The sequence below is a fragment of the Cetorhinus maximus genome, chromosome X, assembly GCF_964194155.1.
Source record: "Cetorhinus maximus chromosome X, sCetMax3.hap1.1, whole genome shotgun sequence".
NCBI lineage: Eukaryota > Metazoa > Chordata > Chondrichthyes > Lamniformes > Cetorhinidae > Cetorhinus > Cetorhinus maximus.
In genome coordinates this window covers 5,819,198-5,835,386 of record NC_135917.1, presented here as the reverse complement: position 1 = coordinate 5,835,386, position 16,189 = coordinate 5,819,198, and positions in this window count along the sequence as shown.

Genomic DNA, 16,189 nt, shown 5'->3' with positions numbered 1-16,189 from the left:
TCAACTGGGATGTCACCAACTGCGTTCACTACCACCTGATGCCGCCGCTCAGCCTGTGCCCGAGGTTTGAAATCTGCCCCGTGCTGAAACAATAAGCAACGATTAGAGTAGAGCTGCAAATGTAGATTGGCTTTCAACAGCGCTTTACATTTACAGAAGGAAGGTATACCGAGCTAGGAGCGCTGTGTGGGTGGATTATAAATGGAATTGGGGGTTTCCAAGGCTTGTTATTAATTAGGGTGCATTGTGTTCCTTGCATCGCAACAGTCACTCTTCTAGACAATAATTCATCACGTTAATTGTTTTGAGAAGTAAAGGTAAAGGGTAGGACCAACAAATCCAGGGAACCCTGGATGTCGAGGGATGTACAGGATTGGATAAAGAGAAAAAGAGAGGCTTATGGCAGATACCAAGGGCTTAAAACAGCAGAAGCCCTAGAGGAGTATAGAATGTGTAGGGGGGAAACTTAAAAGGGAAATTAGGAGAGCAAAAAGGGGGAATGAAAAAACATTGGCAGGTAAAATAAAGGAAAATCCAAAGTTATTTTACAAGTACATTAAGAGTAAGAGGATAACTAGGGAAAGAGTAGGGCCCATTAAGGACCATAGTGTGGAGTCGGAAGACATAGGTAGGATTCTAAATGAATACTTTGTGTAGGTGTTCACAAGTGAGAGGGACAACGTGGGTATGGAAATCAGGCAGAAGGACTGTGATATAATGAAAGAAATTAGCATAGAAAGGGAGGAGGTTCTAAGTGGTCTGGCAGGCTTAAAAGTAGATAAATCTCCAGGCCCAGATGAAATGTATCCCAGGCTGTTGAGTGAGGCAAGGGAGGAGATAGCAGGGGCACTGGCAATAATTTTCAATACCTCTCTGGCCACAGGAGAGGTGCCAGAGGACTGGAGGACAGCCAATGTGGTACCATTATTCAAGAAGGGAGGAAGGGATAAACCAGGGAACTACAGGCCAGTCAGTCTAACCTCAGTGGTGGGGAAATTATTGGAAGCAATTCTGAGGGACAGAATTAATCTACATTTGGAGAGGCAGAGATTAATCAAGGACAGTCAGCATGGTTTTGTTAAGGGGAGGTCATGTCTGACCAATTTGATTGAATTTTTCGAAGAGGTGACCAGGCGTGCAGAAGAGGGCAATGTATTTGATGTGGTTGACTTGGACTTCAGCAAGGCTTTTGATAAGGTCCCACATGGGAGACTGATAATGAAGGTAAGAGCCCATGGGATCCAAGGCAATTTGGCAAATTGGATCCAGAATTGGCTGATGGTCGAGGGGTGTTTTTGTGACTGGATGCCTGTGTCCAGTGGGGTTCCACAGGGATCGGTGTTGGGTCCCTTGCTGTTGGTGGTATATATAAACGATTTAGACTTGAATGTAGGAGGGTTGATCAGTAAGTTCACAGATGACACTAAAATTGGTGGGGTGGTAAATAGTGAGGAGGATAGCCTTAGATTACAGGAGGATATAGACAGGCTGGTCAGATGGGCAGATCAGTGGCAAATGGAATTTAATTGGGATAAGTGTGAGGTGATGCACTTGGGCAGGACAAACAAGGCACGGGAATACATGATGAATGGTAGGACCCTGGGAAGTACCGAGGATCAGAGAGACCTTGGTGTGCATGTCCACCGGTCCCTTAAGGTAGTGGGACAGGTAGATAAGGTGGTTAAGAAAGAAATGGGATACCTGCCTTTATTAGCCGAGGCATAGAATATAAGAGCAGGGAGGTTATGCTGGAACTGTATAAAATGCTGATTAGGCCTCAGCTAGAGTATTGCGTGTAGTTCTGGAATCTGCATTATAGGAAGGATGTGATTGCACTGGAGAGAATGCAGAGGAGATTTACCAGGATGTTGCCTGGGCTGGAGAGTTTTAGTTATGAGGAGAGATTGGATAGACTGGGGTTATTTTCCCTGGGGCAGAAGAGATTGAGGGGGGACATGATTGAGGTGTATAAAATTATGAGGGGCATAGATAGGGTAGACAGGAAGGAACTTTTCCCCTTGGTGGAGGGATCAATAACCAGGGGGCATGGATTTAAGGTAAGGGGCAGGAGGTTTAGAGGAAATGTGAGGAAGAATTGTTTCACCCAGAGGGTGGTGGGAATCAGAGGAAGGCAGGAGGGGACATCGATGGCTGCTCTCAAACGAGATGCAGTCGACCAGATGCATGTAATCTGTGGAAGGAGCAGACCCTGACTGGAAAAAGCAGGCCCTGATTGGCAGGAGCAGACCCTGACTGGAAAAAGCAGGCCCTGATTGGCAGGAGCAGGCCCTGACTGGAAAAAGCAGGCCCTGATTGGCAGGAGCAGACCCTGACTGGAAAGGGCAGGCCCTGATTAGCAGGAACAGGGTCTGATGGACCTTTTCTCATTGCTGTACTCTTGCTTCCTAGGCATTAAAAGGTGACCTGCCTCTTGACGTGGGGTCTAGGTGTAGAACTGCGTGAGTTGCCTATGGCTGCTTCTGTTTGTGCCAGCAGCTGCTTCCTGAAACAAAGAACTCTGTGAAATTACTGGTGCAAGGCTGCATCCAAGCGCCATGTGTAACATGTCCGGGTAACAACACCTCATATTGTCCATGTTTTAATGTCAAGAGTTTGATGTTTCTCTCCTCCACCCTCCGATTACCACCTTGCCTGCACCCCCACCATCCACCAAACTCCACGGTGAACCTTTACAATACAAGCTTTGCTTTAAGTGTGCCCCAAGAGATCTCACACCTCAATGGACACTCTTAGAGCTATTGGAAGGGAGTCACAACTTGAGGGGGAAGCACCGTGAATTTTACAGTGTTATTATTTCCTATATGAAAGGAGAAGCATTTAATGCTTGAAGGCATAGTTGATGTGTGTTACTGGAATGATATTGGATGCTGTTGTTGCAAGCCATTTCAAGATTAACATTAAATTAAGCCCTTGGGTCTTTGGTAATATCCATAGGATGAGCTACATCACTAACGAGGGAATGAGCAGCTTCTGAACAAATATTAAGTGATGATATCATCCATTTTGATCAGAAAATAATGGCAAGGTAAGGAACATAGTGAAAACAGATTGATGACACTAATCACTGTCACATTTACAAACCTCCTGCCTGATTGGGTTCGAATCACCTGACTGGTTTATATTTAAAGGCTTCTTTGTGTCTTTCAGATTGTTTGTTTGTAGGTTTTAAATTCTGGGAGGGGTAAGAATAGGTACCTCTGTTACCCCTTTCCCATCCTGAAACCTGAAAGGACCCTGGATCGCTCTGAGACAATTTGATGAAGGTGGGTCAGATTGAACAATACTACTTAATTGACTGAGAGCCCAAATTTCAGGAAGAGTCCAATTTGAAACTAGACTGACTTTAATTTTTATCTTGTGATTAGTATTACATTCTCTTAATAACATAACTTTGTTGCTTTCCTGTTGGGATTTGGAAATTGCCTCCAAGAGATTAACAATAGCGGGATCTCCCAGTTGCTTAATAGCACTGCCCAGTGCAGTATGGAGCTGAGCTGTACAAAGCAGGATGATCTGATCAGTGCTGACTTAACAGATTGCAGCCAGTAGGGGCAGTATAATTGACTCAGTATCCCAGGATGAGGAAGGGGGAAATTCCTAATCACGACCCAGGAACATTTGTTAGAAGATTTATGCGGATATTGGTGAGGACAGGGTCAACTCTGCTTCCAAGCCCTTTAGAAATGGGCTGCTTCCATTCGCTGTTTTGGCTCATGCATGAAGAATGAGCACTTGGGCCAAGTACCAGGAGGTGATCCAAACCCATGGAATTGTACTTTTGGATGGTGGGGAAGATAGTTTCTTTAAAAACAATTGCAGATGCTGAAAATTTGAAACAGAAAAGGATGGAAGCAGTCAGTGGGTCAGTCAGAATCTGTGGAGAGAATAGAGAATGTTTTGGCTGTAAAGCCTTTATCAGAAATGTTTTTGACTAAGGCTCCTACCTGAAACATTAACTGTCAGTTCTTTCAATAGATTCTGACTGACCTGCTATGTGTTTTCAACATTTTTGGTAATTGTTAAACGTATTGCCATGTTACTGTGCCCGGTCTCTCACATCTTCTAATCTGACAGCAAGGCGCTTTCCTGTAGCGATAGAATGAGGAAAATTTGAAAGTGCTGTTGATCTTGTCTGAGACTAAGTTACCTATCCAATGGATCTCAGCCTGGAAATGGTAGTTAGGACCAGTAAGAGGGGAGAAAATAGCTTCTTTAAAATTCATACATGGGATGTGGGCTTCGCTGGCTAGGCCAGCATTTATTGCACTCCACTAGTTACCGATGAAAATGTGGTGGTGAGCTGCCTTATTGAACCACTGCAGTCCAGCTGCGAAATGGGAAGATGATGTCTGAATTTATGATTTTCTCAGGATAAAGTCGGCAGTCTGATTTGCATCTCACCTGACTTTTATTGCATGGTTTTGTTGGGCAGTATGGTTATGCCCAAGTATAAGGTGTCATTGATTCTACTCATATGGCAGTAAAGACCCCAACTGAAGATTCCTTACATTTCATGAATGGGAGGGTGTCATTCTTTGAATGTGAGCAGTCTATGAATGATGCCAGCCAGGTGATTCTGCGTGCAAATACATATTAACCTGGAAGTGGCCATGATTTCCTTGTTCTCTGACAATCAAACATTCTTGCATTCAGTGCAACATGTCAAGAATGACTGGAGACCAAAAGATTATCTGTTACAACTGTGGCTGATGATACCACTGTGCCACCCAGGGACTGAGTGTGATCACGGGTTCAGTGAAGCTTTGAATGCTGCTACACACACATTTAATGAACAGACCAACAGTGCCCTGAAGTCCAGCTCCCATCCCCTGGATAGATAGAGGGAGCACTACACTACAGTCCAGCAAGAGTATCAAGAATTATAATTTCCAATAGCATGTGCCTTATAACAGGAAACTATTGACAAGTGTTTCCAGTGAAGAGGATATATCCCATCTGCAGAGCTCATAATGCAATTGAGGAGCATATGCACCTCACTTCTTCATCTGTCTAAAATCTACCCTATCCCAATCTGGTGTCCTTGCTGTACTAATGTTTTCCCTATCTATTTGGGCCTCAAACCTTAACCTGAGGTGTTCACTTGATAGCTGACATTTAACTCATCTTTTTGCTCTATTTCATTAGTCATAACTAGATCTAGCAGTGCTTCGTCTCTTGTAGGTATATGATGTATTGCTTGAGGAAGGAGTCCTGCACACCTTTAGGAATTCCATTCCCTTTTCCATTTAGTCCCTCGTTGTCCCAATCAGTGAGCGGGTAATTAAACTCTTCCTGATCTGTCTATAGATTTCCCTCCCACAATCTGTGGGTCTGTAGAATAATTCCGACTAATGTCCCTTTTTATCTTTGATCTCGAATTATATTGTCTCTTTAGTGTACATCAGCCCTGTCTACAACAGGCATTCATTCCCTCTTGAACCAATATTGCTGTCCCTTCTCCCCTCTTACTTATTCTGTCCATCCTAAGAAAAAACTAGAATCCAATACATTTACTGTGCACTCCTGCCCAGATTGCAGGCAAGTTTCTATTTGTGCTATTAAATCTATAACTTCCTGAGACACCAGTTTCTAAATCCCCAGTATATTTCCCACATTCTGAGCTCTGTAAAACACCTGCCTCAGCTTCATTTGCTGGTACTTAATGCTATTCTTTATCTGTTTTTTTTTGTCCAAGTTTAGCACTTTGTTCATTTTTGCTCAGTCTTCTCCCTGCTCCTGACAACATTCAGTGACTTTGTGTAAGTGCATGTATGTGGTCATTGGGTAATGAAAAGATTAAGGCACACTGTGATGGCCCCCATGGTCAAACAGCTTGACAACATTCATGGTCCTGAATACCATGAAGACTGGTTAGCTTGAAAAGGTATCATGTGTTTGAGAAGCCAGCACCTAGTCAAGGTAACAGTGTCAGCACCTGTGGACGTATACGCCAGGAGGAAGCCATCTCTTCAGGAGAGGAGGGAAGAAAACTGAGGTGCAGGAGGGAAACGCTCTTTGTGGGTATATATTTGCTACAGAAATTGCAATGCAGCTGAACTGGGTCACTTGGTTGAATTTGTGTATACTGTACCTAGACTGTGAATTGAGTAAGATATTGATGGCGCTGGTCGATAGTTTAGTTGTGTTGTGCAAGTATTTGTTTTTTCTTTAGTCTCTAGGATACGTATGAAAATAGCTGCCAGTTTGAGTGTAAGTTGTCCTGAGATCTCTCTATTGATTAGACCCATGAAAAGAAGTAAAGTTGTGGGTTTTTTTTGTACAGTTCCAGTGCCAGTACCAGCACAGTATAATGGCTCCCTGGCCTCACAAAGAGTGGAGGCCTTTGATCTTCCCATTTGCCTCCAGGCAACAATGCACTCTGTGGTGACTTGAAGTTGTCACACTGGCATCTCTGCTCTGCCAACATAAATTACCTTTTTAAAAGACTGCAAGAGTATAAATGCTGCCAACCCTGGAATGAGGCTGGCGGGATCGTGCTGGATGCCAACATAAACATGACACAGACTCTCTTCACATGGCAAAATTGGTGAAGGCTCAGTGCTATCCATCCCCCTCCCTAAAAGGCAGGTTGCATTAGCTGTGTGAATGTCACACCTTTGTCAGTGTCCCACTTTGCACTGCATGCAATGTAAATGTGATAACAGATTCAGAGTTGAGCATGCTGCCCTGAGCAGAATCGTGAGAAGTGACCATCTTGACCCATAGTTAAATACTTGTGTCAAGCCAATAGATGCACTGGTGTGAAATGCAACAGGTACCAGCTGGATCTGACCTCTCTGCAGAAGTGAATGTCAAGGAGCAAAGTCGACAGATTACAGCTGTGTAGAATAAATGAAGCAGAGAGCTCCAGGAAACCCAAGGAGCCTGAAAAATGGAACATAAATGTGTTAATAGCCTTTGTTCATAAGCCTTTAGCATGCTGCATCGTTGGGCTCAGTTTGTACGAGTATGAGAGGCACCAGGTTCTTCAGCACTGCAAACAGTCAATCACTCCCCAGCTAACAGCGCGCTGTACTAGATAAACAGATTTGGCAGCAAAATAGTTAACAACACAAGGTTTTGGCTCATCCTTGCTGCAGTGCCAGCTGAGCTTTGACAGTATTGGAAGAGGAAAGGAGCTGTCAGTAATAACTGATTCACAGGGTAACCTGGAAAATGTTCCAGAGGAAGCGATTAGCTGTTCATATCACAACGCAGGCAATTATCAGAGTAAAGTAGACTCTGGCACAAGGTAAGGAGGAGTGATTCAGATGAGCGGAAGAGGTGGCTGATGATTGAAAATATATAACATCCTCTCCCAAACCCAGCCAAAGATGATGTGGTCTGGTACTGAAGAGGTTATGCTGCTTATGTTGTGTTCATGATGTTTGATGTCCCAGGGACCTCTGACCCTCCGTCTGCTTTGTGTATGATTAACTTAAGTTGGTGCAAGAAGTTGCCGTGTGTTTCTGGACTGTTTAGCAATGGCCCTGAATGTTTTCTGGTGGGTAATGACCTCCAGACTAGAGAAGGCACTGAGAAACAGATCCATTGAATTTAATTTACCATCTTGTCTATTTCTAAAAAAATAATTTCTTAAAAAATAATTTCAACAAATCAGATGACTATGGACCTTGGTCACTTGAATAGACAGAGACATTTGCAACTGAGAAATACATAAACAGTCGCTTGGTAGTACAGAACTTGAATACTGATGAAAAGAGGGACATGTTGCTGAAGCTTTTTGTCTTGCACTCATCAGGACAAATGCAGGAATGCCAAATTTCAAACAATCACAGCAATTTATACTGCAAGAGAAAAGGGTGCTGATTGGCTGGAAAGTTGACTCTGGCTGATGCGTTGCCATGCAGAAAGCAACAGGGAACTAACTCCCGGGTAATTCAAAAAAGGTGCAAGGCTTGAACATATTCCTTTTGTTTGCAGAGAACGGGTCCCTGCGTATAAACGTATGTCACTTCCAGCAAGTGTAAATGACCCACATTACAAGCTCAACTGATTATCTTAAATTGGTTGTTAGTGTAGCTATTAGCACACTATTCAGCAAATGCTGTCCAATCGCAGAACCATATCTAACAGTAGACATTTTGTTTTGGGTTTTGTAAGCATTGGCTTGTTGAGTACAGTCTGTACAATGCCTTTTGCGATCAACCGAAGGACTCAATCAGCCAATCACTGGGACATAGGCCTATGTACCTAGCATCACACTAGCACTGAAACTCATACATGTTGCGAGCTTATTTAAGAACATGCTGCTAAAGGAAATGATAGACATTTGCACCTTGTCGCTTTATCACGGCAATATAGACGTGCCACCATTTTCTGAATCTGTATTCATTGAATTTATGAACTTAGCAACTCGTGCAGTCAAGTTCAGTTTTAATTTTTTTTCTTTATTCTTTCATGGGATGTGGGCGTTGCTGCCAAGGCCAGCATTTGTTGCCCATCCCTAATTGCTCTTGAACTCAGTGGCTTGCTAGGCCAGTTCAGAGGGCGTTAAGCGTCAACCACATTGCTGTGGGTCTGGAGTCGAATTGTAGGCCAGACCAGGTAAGGTAAGGATGGCAGATTTCCTTTAAGGGCATCAGTAAACCAGATGGGTTTTCATGACAATTGACAATGGTTTCATGGTCACCATTATTGAGGCTAGCTTTTCAATTCTAGATTTATTAATTGAATTCAAATTCCACCAACAGCCATGATGGGATTTTAACCCATGCCCTCAGAACATTAGCCTGGGCCTCTGGATTACTTGTCCAGTGACATTACCACTAAGCTATTATCTTCCCACATGACACCATTTTAATGACACCATGTATGCCCAAATAGATGGTGTACCAATGGGATCCCCTCTGGGTCCAACACTTGCTGACATTTTTGTTGGTTTCCATGAGAAAAGCGTTTTTGATGGAATGAGTCCTAACGTCCTACCCCTGTGCATATTTCCGATATGTAGATGATACGTTTGGATATTTGGATCTGCAGCGATGTATAAGAATTTCCTTTCACACCTTTAAAACGTTCCATCCTGCACTCAAATTCACTTTTGAAATGGAGCAGTCTAATGCACTCCCTTTCCTCACAATGCTAATTGAGAACTCAACTAATGGGTTCTCCACTACCGTCTATTGCAAGCCTATCTTCACTGGTCAATATACACGTTGAGATTTGTATTGCACCACGTCTTATTAGCAATCTTGTAAATAGGGACTTCCTTGCTCACTGTGCAATCTTGATGGAGAAATAAGGGTGCATCAAAGTTATCCTGTGGGATAATGGCTATCCTGATCAGATCATTGTTCACTGTGTATTGCACAAACTCAGAAATGGGCCTAAGGCTGTCACTTTCAGACCTGAAGTGTCCAGTCCACCAAAAATTACCCTGGAAAGGCAAATTATCTCAAAAATATGAACAACAGATTAAATACACGCTGCTATTATGCAGTGGCTATCTGAGTGGTATTTTCTAACAGGATGCTGCTGTCGGTCCAAAAAAACATTCCACCAACCACACAATTGAGCAAGGTCATGTATGGATTTCAGTGCCGGTGCAATGCCAGGTATGCAGCCGTACATTCCAACGATTGGCTGATCAAATAAAACAGCATGTTCCTTCGGTTGTTCGTAATAGGCAGTGTACAGACTGTATTCAACCAGCCTGCGCTTGCAAAACCCAAAGCAAAACGTCTGTTAGATGTGATTCTGAAATTGGGCAGCACTTGCTGAACAATCCTGAGTGTGCTAACAACTACACTAACAACCAATTTGAGATAATCAGTTGAGCTCTTAACATGGCTCATTTACACTCACTAGGAGACCATAAGACGTAGGAACAGAAGCAGGCCATTCAGCCCATCAAGTCTGCTCCGCCATTCAATGAGATCATGGCTGATCTGATAATCCTCAACTCCACTTTCCTGCCTTTTCCCCACAACCCTCGATTCCCTTACTGATTAAAATTCTGTCTATCTCCACCTCGAATATAATTAATGACCCAGCTTCTACAGCCCTCTGCGATAAAGAATTCCACAGATTAACTACCCTCTGAGAGAAGAAATTCCTCCTCATCTCTGTTTTAAATGGGTGACCCCTTACTCTGAGATTATGCCCCCTGGTCCTAGACTCTTCCACAAGGGGAAACAACCTCTCAGCATCTACCCTGTCAAGCCCCCTAAGAATCTTATATGTTTCAATAAGGTCGCCTCTCATTCTTCTAAACTCCAATGAGTACAGGCGCAACCTACTCAACCTCCCTTCATAAGGAAATCCCTCCAACCCTGGGATCAACCGAGTGAACCTTCTCTGGACTGCCTCCAATGCCAGTATATCTGTCCTTAAATAAGGGGACCAAAACTGTTCATAGTATTCTAGGTGTGGTCTAACTAGTGCCTTGTATAGTTTTAGCAAGACTTCCCTATTTTTATACTCCATTCCCTTTGAAATAAAGGCCAACATTCCATTTGCCTTCCCTATTACCTGCTGAACTTGTATACTAGCTTTTTGGGATTCATGCACTCATGCATTCATCCAAGTCATTAATATATATTGTAAATAATTGTGGCTCCAGCACTGATTCCTGTGGCACTCCACTAGTTACAGTTGCCATCCTGAAAATGCTCCCCTTATCCCAACTCTCTTTCTTCTATTAGTTAGCCAATCCTCTATCCATGCTAATATACTAACTTCAACACCATGGGCTCTTATCCTATTAAGTAGCTTTACGTGCGGTACCTTATCGAACGCCTTTTGGAAATCCAAATTTATTACATCCACTGGCTCCCCTTTGTCTATCTTGCTAGTTACATCCTAAAAGAATTCTAATAAATTTGTCAAGCATGATTTCCCCTTCATGAAGCCATGCTGACACTGCTTGATTATATTATGCATTTCTAAATGCTCTGTTATTACATCCTTTATAATAGACTCTAACATTTCCCAATGACGGATGTTAAACTAACTGCCTATAGTTACCTGTTTTTTGTCTCCATCCCTTTTTGAATAAGGGTGCTACATTGGAAGTTTTCCAATCCTCCGGGACTTTTCCAGAATCTAAGGATTCTTGGAAGATTAGTACCAGTGCATCTGCTATCTCTGTAGCTACTTCCTTTATTATCCTAGGATGCAACCCATCAGGTCCAGGGACTTATCGGCCTTTCGCCCCCTTAGTTTCCCTAGTACTTTTTCTCTAGTAATAGCTATTATATTTATTTCCTCTCCCTCTTTTGCCCCTTGATTATTTAGTATTAGTATGCTATTTGTGTCTTCTACCTGAAGACTGAAGCAAAGCATTTATTCTACTCCTCTGTCATTTCCTGGTTCCCCATTATTATTTTCCCCAGCCTCATTCTCTAAGGGGCCTATTTCACTTTGGTCTCTCTTTTCCTTTTTATATATTTAAAGAAGCTCTTACTGTCCATTTCTATATTGCTAGTTTGTCCTCAAAGTTTATTTTTTCCCTCTTTATGTTTTTTTGGTAATCTTGTGCTGGTTTTTAAAACTTTCCCAATCCTCTAGCTTACTACTAATCTTTGCCATATTGTATGTCTTTTCTTTTAATTTGATACTATCCTTAACTTCCTTGGATAACCATGATTGGTTTATCCCCTTCCTTGAATCCTTCTTCCTCACTGGGATATATCTTTGTTGTGAATTATGAACAATTTTCTTAAACGTTTGCCATTACTCATCAACTGTCTTTTCTGCTAAACTCCTTTCCCAGTCCACTCCAGCCAACTCTGCCCTCATTCCTTTGTAATTACCCTTATTTAAGTTTAGCACAGTTGTTTCTGACCCAAGTTTCTCACTCTCAAACTGAATGCTAAATTCTACCAAGTTATGGTCACTGTTTCCTCGGGGATCTTTTACTCTGAGATCATTTATTAAATCTGCCTCATTACACATTACCAGATCCAAAATAGCCCGATCCCTGGTTGGATCCACAACAGATTGCTCTAGGAAACTATCCCGAATACACTCCATGAATCCTTGCTTATGACTAGCTCTGCCAATTTGATTTACCCAATCTACGTGAAGATTAAAGTCACCCATGATTTATGTACTGCCTTTTTTACATGCCTTTATTATTTCCTGATTTATTCTCTGTCCTACAGTATAGCTGCGGTTCAGGGGCCTTTGGACCACTCCCACCAGTGTCTTTGTCCCCTTGTTATTTCTTACATCCACACATAGGGATTCTACATCTTCCGATCCAAGATCCTTTCTTGCTATTGTACTTATTCCATCTCATACTAACAAAGATACCCCACCGCCCTTTCCTTCCTGCCTGTCCTTTTGAAAAGTGACATACCCCTGAATATTTAGTTCCCAGCTTTGATCTCCTTGTAACCATGTCTCTGTAATGACTATAAGATCATACCCATTAACCTATATTTGTGCCATTAATTCATTTATTTTGTTCCGAATACTACGTGTATTTAAGTAAAGAGCCATTAGTTTTGCCTTTTACCATTTCTTCCCCCTTCGACCCTATTTGCTGTTTTTTTTAATGTTTGTACACTCTGTCCCTTCCTGTCACACTCTGGGTATCATTACCTAAATAGCTGCCCTGCAATGCTGCCATATCCTTTGGCTTTGTAAGCCTACCTATCCCCTCTCCAGGACCCTCCCCCCCTCTATTTAGTTTAATGCTCTACAGCCCTAGTTATTCCGTTCGCCAGGGCACTGGCCCAGTATAGTTCAAGAGAAGCCCATCCCACCAGAACAGTTCCTTTCTACCCCAGTACTGGTGCCAGTACCCCATGAACTGAAACCCATTCCTCCCACACCAATCTTTGAGCCACGTATTTAATTCCTTGACTTTATTTACCCTATGCCAGTTTGCCCATGGCTCAGGTAGTAATCCTGAGATTATTACCTTGGAGGTTCAGCTTTTTAATTTAGCTCCTAACTGTTCAAATTCTTTCAGCAGAACCTCTTTTCTAGACCTGAGACATATGTTCATACGCAGGGACACATTCTTTGCAAACAAAAGGAATATGTTCAAGCCTTGCACCTTTTTGAATTACCCAGGGGTTGAGGAGCCTATCATTCCCTGTTGCTTTCTCCATGGCAATGCCTCAGCCAATCGGAGTCAACTTGCCAATCAATCGGTACCCTTTTCTCCTGTAGTATAAATTGTTGTGGTCATTTGAAATTTGGCATTCTTGCATTTGTCCTGATGAGTGCAAGACAAAAAGCATCGGTAACACATCTCTCTTTTCAGCAATATGAGAAATGTATGGTTTCTTCAGCTTAGATAAATTCTTGATCTCTCAGGGATTCGAGGGATATGGGGAAGAGGTGGGAAAGTGGAGCTGAGGCAGAAGATCAGCCAGTGAGAAGATTTTGCTGTTACACCATGGACAATTTGCTCTAAAAAGAAGCAAATGCTCTCACCTTCAAACAACGTTACAACAAGCCTGATCTAATAGTGGAGCAGGCTCGAGGGGCCTGATGGTTTACTCCTCCTACTACCTCTCCTTCTAAGCTGATGGATGGTTTGTGGGCTATTTTGGAAAACTAGAAGTTGATTAAAAAAAAACATTTCAACTGGAAAATAAACAATGTTTTTATCTGTAGCTGGAGATCATTGGAATCCGCTTCCTTTTTTATTTTGAATTTGTGCTCTTGTCAAAGGTGAGCGATGGAAATCCTTCATCTCTCTGCTTGGGCCAGTCAAATGTGTCTTTATCACTGCAGCGCCCCCTACTGCAGCTGTTTGAAAATGTCCTTTTCTCCAGTCACCACCCTTGTGGCCTCTGTGTGAGATTGCAAATTCAGCACCAGTGAGCAGTCCTCTTCTGTGGATCCACACTCACGAGGAGCTGGACTGAGAGGGCCTCAAGCTCATTTCACATGGGACCCTTACAAGCACCAGAGACTGTAAATCCGTCTGTCTGGACTGGATTTGAACTGAATTATAAGGTCAATGTGCCAATCCTCTTTTTATTTTAATAAAGTCAAAGCTGCCCCAGTATAACACTTACATATTTAGCATTCTTTCCCATTATTAACTGTATCGACTCTACAAAACCTGTAAAATGAATGGGACAGCAGGGTGCTGTCATGGTGACGTAAAAGGTCTGGTAGCTGCAATGTATTGAAGTGACGCTCTGATTCTGGGCCGAGGTAATCGGATTTGACCATTGTGAAGCAACCTTCCCCCCCCTCCATGTACTGCTCTAATCTCGCCTTCTCTGAAGGCGGTCGCTCTGGGTGCCATTCTGTGGGTATTTGTGACCCTCTGGTACCCCAGCAAAGTGGTATGTTCGTCTGAACTACCAATTTACCCATCCCCTGACCTCCACCCCTGCCATTTCTAGCAGGAATGGCTGGATCAGTAGCAGAAACCCTGTTTAATTTCACCAGCTCCTTGCCCCAGTCCCCCAAGAGACGCTGAATCCAACTGTAGTCTGCTAATAGCACCTGTTCACCACTGGTAACTTTTCCTTGCCAGTTCTACCCATCCCACCGCTCAAGTGATGCTGTCCTTGTAGATAATGCATGACGGAGCTTTTCAGCATGTTGGGAGTGGGGTGGAGCAGGACAAAAATCAGGTTCTCCAGTGCTGTGATCCTTCACAGTGAGGAAGACAGAAATTCAATGAAGAAATTGCTGCTATATTTTTAAAGGATGGTTATATGCAGCTCCCCCAGTGGCCTGGTTGGTAAGGGCATTGCCTTCTGTAACACTGAACCATCCAGGCCAGGAAAGAGAGTCATGTGACCTGAGTCAGCTGATCTCAGTTAGGGTATATCAGTTGGAACAGCCCCCCACCACCAATAACCACCCACTGCTAGCTAGAGAGAACTAATGATCAGCCACTCACTCACTATCCAGGGACCTCTGCTGCAAATGGTGTACATGTGGCTGTTGAGTCAGAATGAGGAGAGGTTGGGCTTGTCTGCGGTGCTCTCTAGGATCAAATACTAAAAAAAACTTGCATCTCTATAGCGCTTTTCACACAAACACTGGACACCTCAAAGGGCTTCGCAGCCAATGAAGTATTTTTTGAAGTGTTGTCACTGTTGGAATGTAGGAAACAGCAGCCACTTTGCACACAGCAAGCTCCCAGAAACAGCAATGTGATAATGACCAGATAATTTGTTTTAGTGATGTTAATTGAGGGATAAATATTGGTCAGGACACTGAGGTTAAATCCCCTGCTCTTCAAAGTAGTGCTGTGGGATCTTTTACATCCACCTGAGCAGGCCAATGAGGCCTTGGTTTAACACCTCAGCCAAAAGGCAGCACCTCTGACAGTGCAGCATTCCTTCAGTGCTGCACTGGAGTGTCAGCCTGGATTATTGTACTCAAGCCCTGGAGTAGGAATTGAACTGAGAACTTGGTGATTCAGAGGTGAGAGTGCTACCACTGAGCCACAGCTGACCCAAATAACTAGCTGAACTATCTGTCCAAATGCACATGTGCCGATTGATCAATGGGACAAGACGCTGGAGGGTGACCAGGGACTGTGCCCCTGGGGGAAAGGGTCAGTTGTTTTATGAAGTGGGAAGAATTATTTTGAGGGTTGTAAGGCAGAAAATATTGCGACGTGTTGTGTTGAAAGTCAGTGACCGGCCTGCGCTCAGACACGAGGCTGCGGACGGAGCTGTCTTTGCTCAGCCTTGTGTCCAGCCTGCGTTCTAAGTGATAAGTTGAAGCCGCCTCACCCATACAATGAGGTGTGAGTGCCTGTCTCTCACGCGAGTCTGTCAGCCAGTTGGAAACGGCCTTGGGAGCCAAGTCGTATTTACATCCTGCCATTTCCTGTCACAGCAGTTTATAACCATGATTCAGAGGCTTTCTCTTTCTGTCCCGGGCCCCCACCCTTCCCCCAACCCTCCCCTCCACACATGTTGGAATCAGAAATGTTTGGATTACCAGGACAATACGCTGTCACGAAGCATACTGATTTATCAGATATCGTCTGAAATAAAATTACAAATGATTTCAGTGCGGGAAAGCAGCCAAGTGTCAGCCACTACCTGCAGGAGATGGACAGACGGCCACACCCTAAGGGCCTTGTACTCCCATCAACGCCTGGCAGTAACCGGAGCAGAGACAATGAGGTAAACAAGGCCCATTTCTTTTCTTGAATGATCTTTAACAGTTTTATAAAGTTAAATGTTGTATATTCCAGATACAGAGA